Source organism: Stomoxys calcitrans, chromosome 1, assembly GCF_963082655.1.
Source record: "Stomoxys calcitrans chromosome 1, idStoCalc2.1, whole genome shotgun sequence".
Classification (NCBI taxonomy): Eukaryota; Metazoa; Arthropoda; class Insecta; order Diptera; family Muscidae; genus Stomoxys; species Stomoxys calcitrans.
The window spans coordinates 31,067,515-31,081,101 of NC_081552.1; the positions used below are offsets into that span (position 1 = coordinate 31,067,515).

Genomic DNA, 13,587 nt, shown 5'->3' on the forward strand with positions numbered 1-13,587 from the left:
GGGGGGGGGGGGGGGTGGGGGGGTGTGGCGCCATAAACACTTTTCCCGAATATATTGGGTTGCCCAAAAAGTAATTGCGGATTTTTTAAAAGAAAGTAAATGCATTTTTAATCAAACTTAGAATGAACTTTAATCAAATATACTTTTTTTACACTTTTTTTCTAAAGCAAGCTAAAAGTAACAGCTGATAACTGACAGAAGAAAGAATGCAATTACAGAGTCACAAGCTGTGAAAAAATTTGTCAACGCCGACTATATGAAAAATCCGCAATTACTCTTTGGGCAACCCAATAGATATCAGATTCGTGCTTTACTTCCAAAGACCTTTCATTTGAGCCCCATATTGCTATGGTCGTAAATTTGTCCCCATTGGGAGAGGTGGCCCCCCAAACACTTGGTCCCATATTTGGATATCAGATTCGAATTCTACACAAAAATACCTTTTATTTAAGCCCCATATACCCATGATCAGTAAATAAGTCCAGTTTGGGGGGTGTTTTGGGGAAGGGGTCCACCCCCCCCCCCCCCCAGAAACGTGGTCCCACATTTGGATATCAGATTCGTATTGTACTTGCAAATACCATTTATTTGAGTCCCATATTGGTATGGTCGGTAAATACGTCCGATTTAGGGGTATTTTGGGGTTTGGGGTGGTTCCCCTAGCACTTGGTCCGACAATTGGATATCAGATACGTTTTCTTATCCTAAATACCTTTCATTTGAGTCTCATATTGTCGTGATTGGTGTAAATATATGTTTGGTAGGTTTTTGGGTGGGGCAGCCCCCCTAGGTACCCCATCCGAAATTTGGATACCAAATTTTTATTTTTAGGGTACTATATCAGAGCACACAAAATTTCGTTGAAATCGCACCACCCACCTCCGAGACCTGGCGTTTCTGAAAATTAGGGTAAGGGGGAGGGTCCGTCCCCCCCCTTTAGATATCAAAAAATTTGGTCCGTATTATATTATAAAGAATAATTTTTAGCTACTATCTTTTTGGCAACACTGGTTTAAATATTGTACGACAAAGCTCATTCTTGGCTCAATGGGTACGTAAATAAGCAGAATTGTCGATTTTGGAGTGAAGATCAGCCAGAAGCATGCAAGAGCTACCAATGCATTCAAAAAAAATCACAGTTTGGTGCGGTTTATGGGCTGGTGACATCATTGGACCGTACTTCTTCAAAGATGATAAGAATCGCAAGGCAACTGTGAATGGTGAGCGCTATTTTTTGCCAAACATTCAAGAGCTTGACTTGCATGACGTGTGGTTTCAACAAGACGGTGAACAGTGGGCCAAACGGCAACAAAATTGGAAATAAATCTACAACTTTTTATCTGTTGATCTTAGCGTTTCAAAATGTTCTGGACATTATTTTGCCCAAAGTGCAAGAGCTTGACTTGCATGACATGTGGTTTCAACAAGACGGTGCACAGTGGGCCAAACGGCAAAAAAATTGGAAATAAATCTACAACTTTTTATCAGTTGATCTTAGCGTTTCAAAATATTCTAGACATTATTTTGCCCAAAGTGCAAGAGCTTGACATGCATGACATGTGGTTTCAACAAGACGGGCATAGTGGGCCAAACGGCAAAAACATTGGAAATAAGTCTACCACTTTTTATCTGGTGATCTTAGCGTTTCAAAATGTTCTAGACATTTGGAGGACATAAGCTTTCAGGAAAATACTGCCGTGGGTCCATAGAGTAAGAGAGTGCAAAGTTCGGCCAGACCGAATCTTATATACTCCACCATGGATCGCATTTGTCGAGTTCTTTGCGCGGTATCTCTTTTAAGGCAAACACAGAATAATGGATAAGAATTGTCATGCTATTCGAGATTTATCAAGTTATAGTCCGATTCGTACCATTAGTAAATTTAATGTTGAAGACCATAGTGGAAGTCATTGGGTTATATTTCAGTCCATTTGGTAAAGAATTGCACCTTGTAGGGGCTCAAGAAGCATAATCGGGATATCGGTTTATGTGGGAGATGTATGAGGCTATAGATCGACTAAGACCAAATTAGACACGTATGTTGAAGGTCATGGGAGAAGCCGTTGTAAAAAATTTCAGCCAAATCTGATAAGAATTGCGCCCTCTAGTGGCTCAAGAAGTCAAGATCCAAAATCGGTCTATTTACAATCCCAACCGACTAATAATAATAAAATATATTTGCGCAAAATTTCAAGTGCCTTGCCTTACTCTTTGGAAAGTTAGAGTGCTTTCGGCAGACGGACGGAGGGACGGACATGGCTAGATCAACTTAAAATGTCATGACGTTTTAGAATGTATATATTTTATGGGGGCTTAGACACATATTTCGAGGTGCTACAAACGGAATGAGGAAATAATTATACCTCCCATTCTATCGTGGAGGGTTAAAAATACGCATAATGTACCATGCCATCGTTTACCGTTAAGAGTTATGAGTTGTTTAATTTTAAGATATCAGAATGTTGTTTTATAGATTAATAAGTCCGTCAATCTAAAAGCTATAAACTTCAAATTTCGCACAATTTGTGCCAGTATAAATCATATCAATATCTTTAGCGGTTTAAAAATGGCATCGTTTTCAATATGAAAAATGTTTTTATACCCACCACCGAAGGATGGGGGTATATTCATTTTGTCATTCCGTTTGCAACACATCGAAATATCCATTTCCGACCCTTTAATGTATATATATTCTTGATCAGCGTAAAAATCTAAGACGATCTAGCCATGTCCGTCCGTCTGTCTGTTGAAATCACGCTACAGTCTTTAGAAATAAAGATATTGAGTTGAAACTTTGCACAGATTCTTTTTTTGTCCATAAGCAGGGTAAGTTCAAAGATGGGCTATATAGGACTTGTCTATATAGCCCATCTATATAGGGGGCTATATCTTGATATAGCCCCCATATAGGCCGATCCGCCGATTTAGGGCCTTAGACCCATAAAAACCACATTTATTACCCGATTTTGCTGAAATTTGTGACAGTGAGTTGTGCAAAGCCAGTCGATATTTTTCTTCAATTGGGCCCAGATCGGTTCAGATTTGGATATAGCTGCCATATAGACCGATTTCTCGATTTAAGGTCTTGGGTCCATAAAAGGCGCCCTTATTATCCGATTTTGCTGAAATTTGGGTCAGTTCGTTGTGCTAGGCCCTTCGACCGCCCTCTTCAATTTGGCTCAAATTGGTTAAGATTTGGATATAGCTGCCATATAGACCGATCTCTCGATTTAAGCTTTTGGGACCATAAAAGGCTCATTTATTATTCGATTTTGCTGAAATGTAGCACAGTTAGTTGCGTTAAGCCCTTCGACATCCTTCTTTAATTTGGCCCAGATCGGTTCAGATAGATATATTGTAGCTGTTATATAGACCGATCTCTCGATATAAGGTTTTGGACCCATAAAAAGAGCATTTATTGTCCGATTTCGCCGGAATTTGGGACAGTGAGTTGTGTAAGGCCCTTCGACAGCCCTCTTCAATTTGGCCCAAATTGGTTAAGATTTGGACATAGCTGCCAAATAGACCGATCTCTCGATTTAAAGTCTTGACCCCATAAAAGGCACATTTATAATCCGATTTCGCTTAAATTTGACACGGTGACATAGGTTAGGGATAACATGTGGATAACATGTAATGAGAAAGTTACTCACCGCTGTTGTTTACATCCGTAATCCAAAAACCTTCGCGGGCATAGGCGTCGCCCACTAACTACGAGCAGAAATGGTTTGCGTCGGGGGTTATAAAGGAAATTGTGTCTGAGCCTAAAATCCTTTGGGCGATAAGAAGTTTCGACTCCTATAAGTCGCCAGGTCCTGATGATGTATCACCTGTTGAATTACAAGCTGTGTCTGATAGACTGGTTCATTGGCTAGGGAGATATACTCTGCTTGTGTCAGCATATAATATATACTTGTGGGAAGGAGGGACACGAAGGTCATTTTCATTCCGAAAGCAGGAAAACCTTACCACACAAAGGCGAAAAATTTTCATCCTTTATGCTGAAGACTCTTGAGAGGTTGATAGAATCATATCTTAGGGCAAAGTCCCTGGAGATGGCAGTGGACTTGCCTCCACTGAAGCAGCCCTTCACGGCCTAGTCGGTTACATAGAGAGTTCTCTCGCTGTCAAGGAATATACAATGGTAGCATTTCTTGACATTGAAGGTGCTTTCAATCATGTAAACCCGACGTCAATCATGAAAGAGTTGGAGTTTCTAGGCATCAACTCTACCGTATGAAAGTTTATGAATAACTTACTTACTAAAAGATGCATTACGGCAGGTTTGGCATCTGTGGATCTAAAAAGATGGCTCAGCAGAGGAACGCCTGAAGGAGGAGTACTGTCTCCACTACTTTGGCATATAGCCATTACCAATATATTATTGTCTCTGGAAAAAATGTGTAAAAGCGTATGCTGATGACGTGGCTATTGCGGTTAGGGGAAAGTTTCCCAGCACTCTAAGAGATATACTTCAGGAAGCTCTATGTGTAACAGCGAAGTGGACTACCGAAAGTAGTCTAGGTATGAGTCCGTGCAAGACAGAAGTAGTTGTTTTCAGCAGGAGATACAAGGTGCCTACAGTGGAACCTGTCTCATTGGGAGGAGAAAAAGTTCCATTTACAGAAAGCTCAAAATAGCTGGGTGTTTTGAGGGACAGGAAATTGAACTAACATTTTGGAAAGGGCAGGAAAGGCAACTCTTGCTCTATGCACCTGTAAGAGAGCCATTGGCAAAAGTTGGGGTTAAGACCGCGTATCATGAATTGGTATATATACTGTAGGGGTCAGACCTATAATGCTATATGGTTTTGTGGTCTGGTGGAAGGCGCTTCAAAAGTCCACCTACTGCTCAATATTCAACCGGATCCAAAGTATGGCTTGCTTGTACATCACAGCCGCACTGAGGACGACACCATCTGATGCACTGAATTGAATGCTACATCTAATGCCTCTGGACATTGTGGCCACACAAATTGTGGCGACCACTGCCTTGAGGCTAAGGGAGCTTTCTTTTTGGCCCTGTGGCGGCTACGGACATTGTGTTATCCTTGATACAATATCCAATGTTCCAGGCAGTGTGGATTACACCCTACCTGAGCCGCTTTTTGATAAAAAAAAAGTACTATACCACTCACTATTCCTGATAGAACCGCTTGGAACTACGATATCCCTGGTAATAGAAGTTACATAGACTTCTATATGGATGGTTTCAAACTAGATGACCAGGGGGCTTTGGGGTGTACTCTAAAGATCTAGAACTGGTCATATCGAAAATGTTACCCGAACATTGCAGTGTTTATCAAGCGGAGATCTTTGCAATTTAGGAAGTGATGGAATGGCTAAGATATAATGTCATAACAACGATTGGCATAAATATCTTTTTCCGACAGCCAGGCAGCCATTAAATTTCTAAACACAAAAACCGCTCTCGACTGTTGCAGAGCTCTCAACGAGATGGCTGAACAGTTCAAAATTTATCTGTTCTAGGTGCCGAGCCACAGAGATATCCCAGGGAATTGTAAAACGGACCCTTTACATTCCAAGGATACTGGAATCTGTGGGTATGCCTCTAGCGACATGATAGCTAAGTTTTCAGGATCAGGCCCGAAAGACTACGAATGATAGATGGTCACAAAGAGGGGGCTGTGAGCATTCCAAAACTATGTGGCCTAATCTAGACTGGAAGAGGTCTACCGCTTTGCTGTCATTGGCTAGAACGGACGTCACAGTCATTGTGTCCGTCATGACAGGTCAATGTCTAATCGAAAACATGCTAACAGGCTGAAGGTTGCCAGCAACGACTTTTGCAGAAGCTGTGAGGACTTCGGAGAAGAAGAGACTATAGAACACTTTAGGTTCTCGCTTCTTTGAGCACCTCTCTGATTTAGCGGATATGAGCATTCGCAAGTTTTTGGGCTTTTTAAAGCGAGCTGGATGGTTCAACGATAGGAACTAGAAGGCATTTTTCTTCTTCTGTTCCTGTGGTATCACAATGGACGAAGACGTCTAAGTGAGTCTGATGGCAGATTGCCACTCAAACCTAACCTAACCTACCTTGGTTTGCACAATTGACAAAACATTACTATGAACTATGAAATACTTCTCTATTAGAAAATATTTAGGCAATCTTATAGAAGAGCTTTACTGTAATCTACTTTTGTCTCCCACTCTCTCTTTCTCCTTGCAAGTACTTCAAACTTCAAAATACTCTCAGCTGTATAACTTAATGTCCGTTACTTGCAATACAATTAAGCTTAACTTAAAAATGATAGAGGCGTTCCGAGAAATGTCATATACAAGTACATGTATCAACATACAAACATACATACCAACGCAGTTTCTTAGCATACACAGATATGTATGTGTGTAGATATTTGTAGAAATGTGAATAGTATATTAAGTTTCGATAAAACATTTTAATCGTACTTGTGACTACACTTGCAACACACTCGCTTTGCTATGAAAATAATCGCGTAAAAGTATAAAACACAACCAACAAACACTCAAACAAAAGTAAATGGAATAAAACTCATATAATATAGAAGAAGAGGAAGAGGAAAAAAACAACATACAAAAAAAGTGGGAAATCAACCAGCATGCGGTTGATTAAAATAAAATAAAATAAAAAAACAACAACAATGGCAACAAAATGTGAAACATTAAAAATTCACAAAAGTTAGTCAATTTATTTCACTTGCAGCCAGTTGCCATTCGAATCTTGAAAGCGATCATTGTCTTCGACATTAACTCCTCCCAAGACGACTTTGTTTAGTTATTGCACACGGAAAAAAACTGAAAATAGACTTGTTAAGCGCGCAACCAGGCAATAGAGTCTGCTAGTAAAAAATCGATTAATCGAAAGTAAAAAATTATTAAAAAAAAAAATACTCATAATAGAAATAAAACAAACTGGAAATTATTATTTAACCATGAAAGTGAATAGTGTTGCACTAAAGAAATCTGTTTTGTTAAGAATATTCAAAATCTTAAAACATTTAGAGTTAATGGCTTTTGTGTAATTTTAAATATTTAAAATGTTTGAAATGACAAGTGCTAAGTTCGGCCGGGTCGAATCATATATAGCCACCACCATTGATCGCATTTGTCGAGTTCTATGCGCGGTATCTCTTTTTAGACAAACATAGAATATTGAATAAGAAATGTTATGCTATTTGGAGCTATATCAAGTTAAAGTCCGATTCGGACCATAAATGAATGCTGAACATTGTGGAAGTCATTGTGTAATAATTCAGTTCATTCGGATAAGAATTGCGCCTTGTAGGGGCTTAAGAAGTAATATCGGGTGAAAGGTTTATATGGGAGCTGTATCAAGTTTTAGATCGATTCCGTCCCTATTAGACCCGTATGTTGAAGGTCATGAGAGAAGCCGTTGTACAAAATTTCAGCCAAATCGGGTGAGAATTGCGTCCTCTAGAGGTTCAAAAAGTCAAGATCCCATATCGGTTTATATGGCAGCTATATCAGGTTCTATACCGATTTACGACATGCTTAGTTCAGTTATTGGAATTCATAACAAAACATCTCATGCTAAATTTCAGCCAAATCGGATGAGAATTGCCCGCTCTATTGGCTCAAGAAGTCAAGATCCAAGATCGATTTATATGACAGCTATACCAGATTATGAACCGATTTGAATCATACTTAGCACAGTTGTTGAAAGTGATACCAAAACACTACGTGCAAAATTTCAGTGAAATCGGATGAGAATTGCGCCCTCTAGAGGCTCAAGAAGTCAAGATCCAAGATCGGTTTATATGGCAGCTATATCAAAACATGGACCGATTTAAACCATATTTAGCGTAGTTGTTGGAAGTGCTACCAAAACACTACGTGCAAAATTTCAGTTAAATCGGATGAGAATTGCGCCCTCTAGAGGCTCAAGAAGTCAAGATCCAAGATCGGTTTATATGGCAGCTATATCAAAACATGGACCGATGTAAAGCATATTTAGCGTAGTTGTTGGAAGTGCTACCAAAACACTACGTGCAAAATTTCAGTTAAATCGGATGAGAATTGCGCCCTCTAGAGGCTGAAGAAGTCAAAACCCAAGATCGGTTTATATCGCAGCTATATCAAAACATCTACCGATGTAAAGCATACTCAGTACAGTTGTTGGAAGTGCTACCAAAACACTACGTGCAAAATTTCAGTTAAATCGGATGAGAATTGCGCCCTCTAGAGGCAGAAGAAGTCAAGATCGGTTTATATGGCAGCTATACCAAAACATGGACCGATTTGGCCCATTTACAATACCAAGCGACCTACACTTATAAAAAGTATTTGTCCAAAATTTCAAGCAACTTGCTTTACTCCTTCGAAAGTTAGCGTGCTTTCGACAGACAGACGGACGGACACGGCTAGATCGACTTAAAATGATAAAAAACACTGTTTTTATACTCTCCACCATAGGATGTGGGTATACTAATTTCGCCATTCTGTTTGTAACTCCTCGAAATATTCGTCTAAGACCCCTAAAGTATATATTTTCTTGATAGTCATGACATTTTAAGCCGAACTAGCCATGTATGTCCGTCCGTCTGTCTGTCGAAAGCACGCTAACTTTCGAAGGAGTAAAGCTAGAAGCTTGAAATTTTGCACAAATATATCTTATTGGTGTAGGACGGTTGGGATTGTAAATGGGCTATATCGGTCCACGTTTTGATATAGCTGCCATATAAACCGATTTGGGATCTTAACTTCTTGAGCCGCTAGAGGGCACAATTCTTTTTCGATTTGGCTGAAATTTTGCATTAGGTGTTTTATTACGATTTCCAACAACTGTGCTGAGTATGGTTCAAATCGATTAATAACCTGATATAGATGCCATATCAACCGATCTGGGGTCTTGACTTCTTGAGCCGCTAGAGGACGCAATTATTATCCGATTTGGCTGAAATTTTGCATGAGGTGTTTTATTATGACTTTCAACAACTGTGCTAAGAATAGTTCAAATCGGTCCATAACCTGATATAACTGCCATATAAACCGATCTACGGTCTTGACTTCGTGAGCCTCTACAGAGAGCAATTTCTATCCGATTTGGCTGATATATTGCGTGACGTATTTTTTTGTATGACTTCCAACAACGGTATTAAGAATGGTTCAAATCGGTCCATAACCTGATATAGCTGCCATATAAACCGATCTGGGGTCTTGACTTCTTGAGCTACTAGAGGACGCAATTATTATCCGATTTAGCTGAAATTTTGCATGACGTGTTTTGCTATGACTTCCAATAACTGTGCTAAGTATGGTTGAAATCGGTCTATAACCTGATATAGCTGCCATATAAACCGATCTGGGGTCTTGACTTCTTGAGCTACTAGCGGACGCAATTATTATCCGATTTAGCTGAAATTTAGCATGACGTGTTTTGTTATGACTTCCAATAACTGTGCTAAGTATGGTTGAAATCGGTCTATAACCTGATATAGCTGCCATATAAACCGATCTGGGGTCTTGACTTCTTGAGCTACTAGAGGAGGCAATTATTATCCGATTTAGCTGAAATTTTCCATGACGTGTTTTGTTATGACTTCCAATAACTGTGATAAGTATGGTTGAAATCGGTCTATAACCTGATATAGCTGCCATATAAACCGATCTGGGGTCTTGACTTCTTGAACTACTAGAGGACGCAATTATTATCCGATTTAGCTGAAATTTTGTGCACTGGCTTCTCTCATGACCTTTTACATATGTGTCGAAAATGACATGAATCGGTTTATAGCCTAATGCAGCTCCCCTACAAACCGATCTCCTTATTTTACTTCTTCAGCCCCTAAAGTGCGCAATTCTTAATAGATTTTTCAGAAATTTTACACAATGACTTCTACTATGGTCTCCAATATTCAGTTCAATTATGGTCCGAAATGAACCATAATTTGATATTATTCCTTTCATTTGAGTCCCATATTGTCATTATCAGTTTATATTTTTTTTGGTTGGTGGCTTTAAAGTTGGGGCGGCCCCCTATATATCCCACCCTAAATAAGGATACAAATTTCTGTATTCAAGCAATTATAAATAAACTAAATTGTGCACCCACGTCCTTAGCCCTGAAAATATATCAGCATCAAGCTCTACTCTCAAATTTCTTTAATTTAAGCCCCAATTGCCATTGGTTGGGGGTAAGTTTATGGGGTGACACGATCCCCAAACATTTGGGCTCAAAATTGGATATCAAATTCGTTTTCTACTAACAAATGGGCAATCATGATCGGTTTAAATGGAGTTCAGGGGCGGCAGCATCGTGCTACAGAACGATTTTGTTTGAGTCCCATAATGTCAAACATTTTGAAGGAGCCTATCAAAATATTCAGAGCTAGGGGGTCTCGTTCAGATTCACACTTATTAAATTTTTTTTATTGGTTATCTACATGGAAAATCATATTTCAAAGCGACCACAACTGGGGTACCACATTCTTAATGATCCGCAGGTCCTCCTAAGTCCATCCCAATTTGAGGGTAAAAAGTGTACTCTACTACCAAAGACCTTTTATTTCTGTCGTATTCTATCCTGATCGGCCTTCATATATTATTTCATATTATTCATATATTTTTTTTTTAATTCCTTTTTTTGGGTAGAATTGGGGGAGGGGGAATGCCCTCTGGCACGTCCTTTCATTTGAGTACAATATATTCTCGGTCATCCTACATGACAGTTTGGCGTTGCATTTATTGGGAGGAGAGAGTCGTTCCCCCCGACGCTAAGAACCAAACGACAATTTATTTGAGTCTTTTATTGTCGCGATCTACTGTCTTGCGGAACGGTAGGACGTGACCTAGATACTTGAATCCTTATAACAACATTCGATTTGAAATATATTGTCATATACCTTTCGTTAAATTCCCATATTATCCCAATCGAACTACACGTCCTATTGGAGGGTATTTTGTGGATGGGCCGGTCCCAGACGCTGTCCTAATTGTGAAAACCAAATTTATAGTCAACTCCCAAAGACCTTTCATTCGATACCCATTTTGTGACGTTGGACATTTATGGCCGTTTTGAGGGTTTTTTGGGGTTGGGGAGGCCCCGTAGACACCAAAAAAAAATTTTTTGTGTCAGATTTGTATTCTAATTTTAAATAACTGTATTTGATACCCATATTGCACAAAGTGGTTAAAGTGTCCTGTTGGGTGGTGTTTTTTTTTTTTGGGGTGGGAGGCCCCCGACACTTAGGGTAACATTTTAATCCCAAGTTCGTACTCTACTCTTAAATACCTTTCATTTGATACCCATATTGCCCAAAGCGGTGAAAGTGTCCTCTTGAGTCTTTTTTGTGGGTGGGGGACCTCCACGAAAATTAAGAGTAAAATTTGTACACCAAATTCGTACTCTACTCTTAAATACCTTTCATTTGATACCCATATTGTTCCAATCGGTACACATGTCCGTTCGGGTGAGTTTTGGGATGGGGCGTCCCCCCAGTTTATTTGGCCCAAAATATTTTTACCAATTTCGTGTTTTTGGAGTATCATAAAGTGGCATACAAATTTTCGCTTAAATCGGTGCACGCATCTCCGAGATCTGGCGTTTTTGAAAATTGTCTTCAAATAAACAAATTTTGTCTTCAAAAGATAATTTCGAGGCGGGTCCGGCCCGTGATGAAGTTTTATCATAAGAAAGTAATTTAAGCTCGGGCCTGAGGTAACTGTCTGTATCAGTTACCAGATTTCCTTCTTTGTCTCTGCAGGAGGTTCACGAATTTATTTCTTTGGTAAAATTTTCGGACTTCATTGTGGAATATATCGATTCACACACACTCAGGACTTTAAATTTCCTCCTTCTTCTTGAGGAAGAGACGTTTATCCTCTCTCCTTTTCTCCCGATACCTCTCCTTCGCCGCGTTGCTACTGACTGCAAGGCTGTCCTGTATGCCACATTCTTGGCTTCAGTAGCTTTTTGGCACTACTGGTCGTACCACGGCTTCCATGGGAGAGGCTTTTGGTACCCAAGTATGGATGTTGCGGCTCTTTGCATGGAGGGGCAATGGATTCTCATTGCGCCGCTATACTATAGCGACAGGCAGTACTTTCATCAAGCAATTGGGTCAATCGAGTGGATTATGCCGATGCCACCTGTTTGCAGCTTTCCGATGTCCAGCTTCCGTGCAGTGTCAGATAGTACGTTTCTCGCCGTACTACGAGTGCGAACCTTTGTTGTAACCAGGTAATGATCCGAATCTATATTTGCCCCTCGGATCGTTCGTACATCTAACACACAGGTTGAATGACTTCCATTTCTCATAATATAATACATTTGGTTTCTCGTGTTTTAATCGGGTGACAACCATTTGGCCATGTGAATCCTCCGATGTTGGAATCTGGTGCTGCTACCTACCACATTCTTTGCCGCGGCGATGCCTATTAGCCTCAACTTATTATCGGAAGTTTCTAACATTTCCGACTTTTGGGCCAAAGGTATTTTGGCCTAGATCGGTTCAGATTTGGTTATAGCTGCCGTATAAACCAATCCTCCGATTTAGGGTCTTAGGCCCATAAAAGCCACATTTATTATCCGATTTTGATGAAATTTGGGACAGTGAGTTGTCTTAGGCCCTTCGACATCTTTCTTCAATTTGGCCCTGATCGGTTCAGATTTGGATATAGCTGCCGCTATAGCTATAGACCGAACTCTCGATTTAATGTTTTGGGCCCATGAAAGGCGCATTTATTGTCTAATGTCGCCGAAATTTGGGACAGTGAGTGAAGTTAAGCGCCTTCACATGCTTCTGCAATATCGCTCAGATCGGTTCAGATTTGGAAGCTGCCATATAGACCAGTATCTCGGTTTTAGGTTTTCGGTCCATAAAAGGCGCATTTATTGTCCGATGTCGCTGAAGTTGAGACAGTGGGCTTAGTTAGGCTCTTCGACGTCATTCTTCAAATTGGCCCTGTTCGGTCCAAATTTGAATATAGCTCCATATAGATTGATCTCTGGATTTAAGGTTTTGGGCCGTTTACATTTATTGTCCGATTTCGCCAAAATTTGAGACAGTGCTTTGGGTTAGGCTCTTCGACTTTTTACTGCAACTTGGCTCAAATCGGTCCAGATTTGGATATAGCTGCCATGTACACCGATATCTCGATTTAAAGTCTTGACCCCATAAAAGGCGCATTTATAATCCGATTTCACTGAAATTTGACACAGTGACTTATGTTAGGCTTTTCGACATCCGTGTCGTTTATGGTTCAGATCGGTTTATTTTTAGATATATTGGGTTGCCCAAAAAGTAATTGGTCAAATAACCGATTTTGGGAGGTAAAACACCACCTAGGTTCTTGGACACAAAGTTTAATGTCATATTCGTAATCTGCTCTCAAATACCTATCATTTGAGTTTCATCAAGCTATGATTGAGTAGTATTCCCATTTGAGGATCTTATCGGGGATGGGGCGACTATCAATTATTTGGACCTCGTTTTTTTATGTCATATTCGTAGTCTACTCCCCAATACCTTTCATTTGAGCCCTATATTGATATATACGTCCAATATGTCTAATTGAGCAGTTTTCGGGCTTGTGCTGCCCCTTGGATACTTGAACCCACGTTTTTATA

At 39.9% G+C, this 13,587-nt stretch overlaps 1 protein-coding gene across 1 annotated transcript in view; it reads left to right on the top strand.

The window, feature by feature from the left end:
- Positions 1–6,701: 6,701 nt before the first annotated feature.
- LOC106086264 (venom protease) overlaps positions 6,702–13,587 on the top strand; it is a 36,943-nt gene continuing 30,057 nt past the window's right edge. Inside the window, exon 1 of the mRNA XM_013250862.2 lies at positions 6,702–6,863. The gene's annotated coding sequence lies outside the window, so the exon portion shown is untranslated. The remainder of the gene's footprint in view (positions 6,864–13,587) is intronic.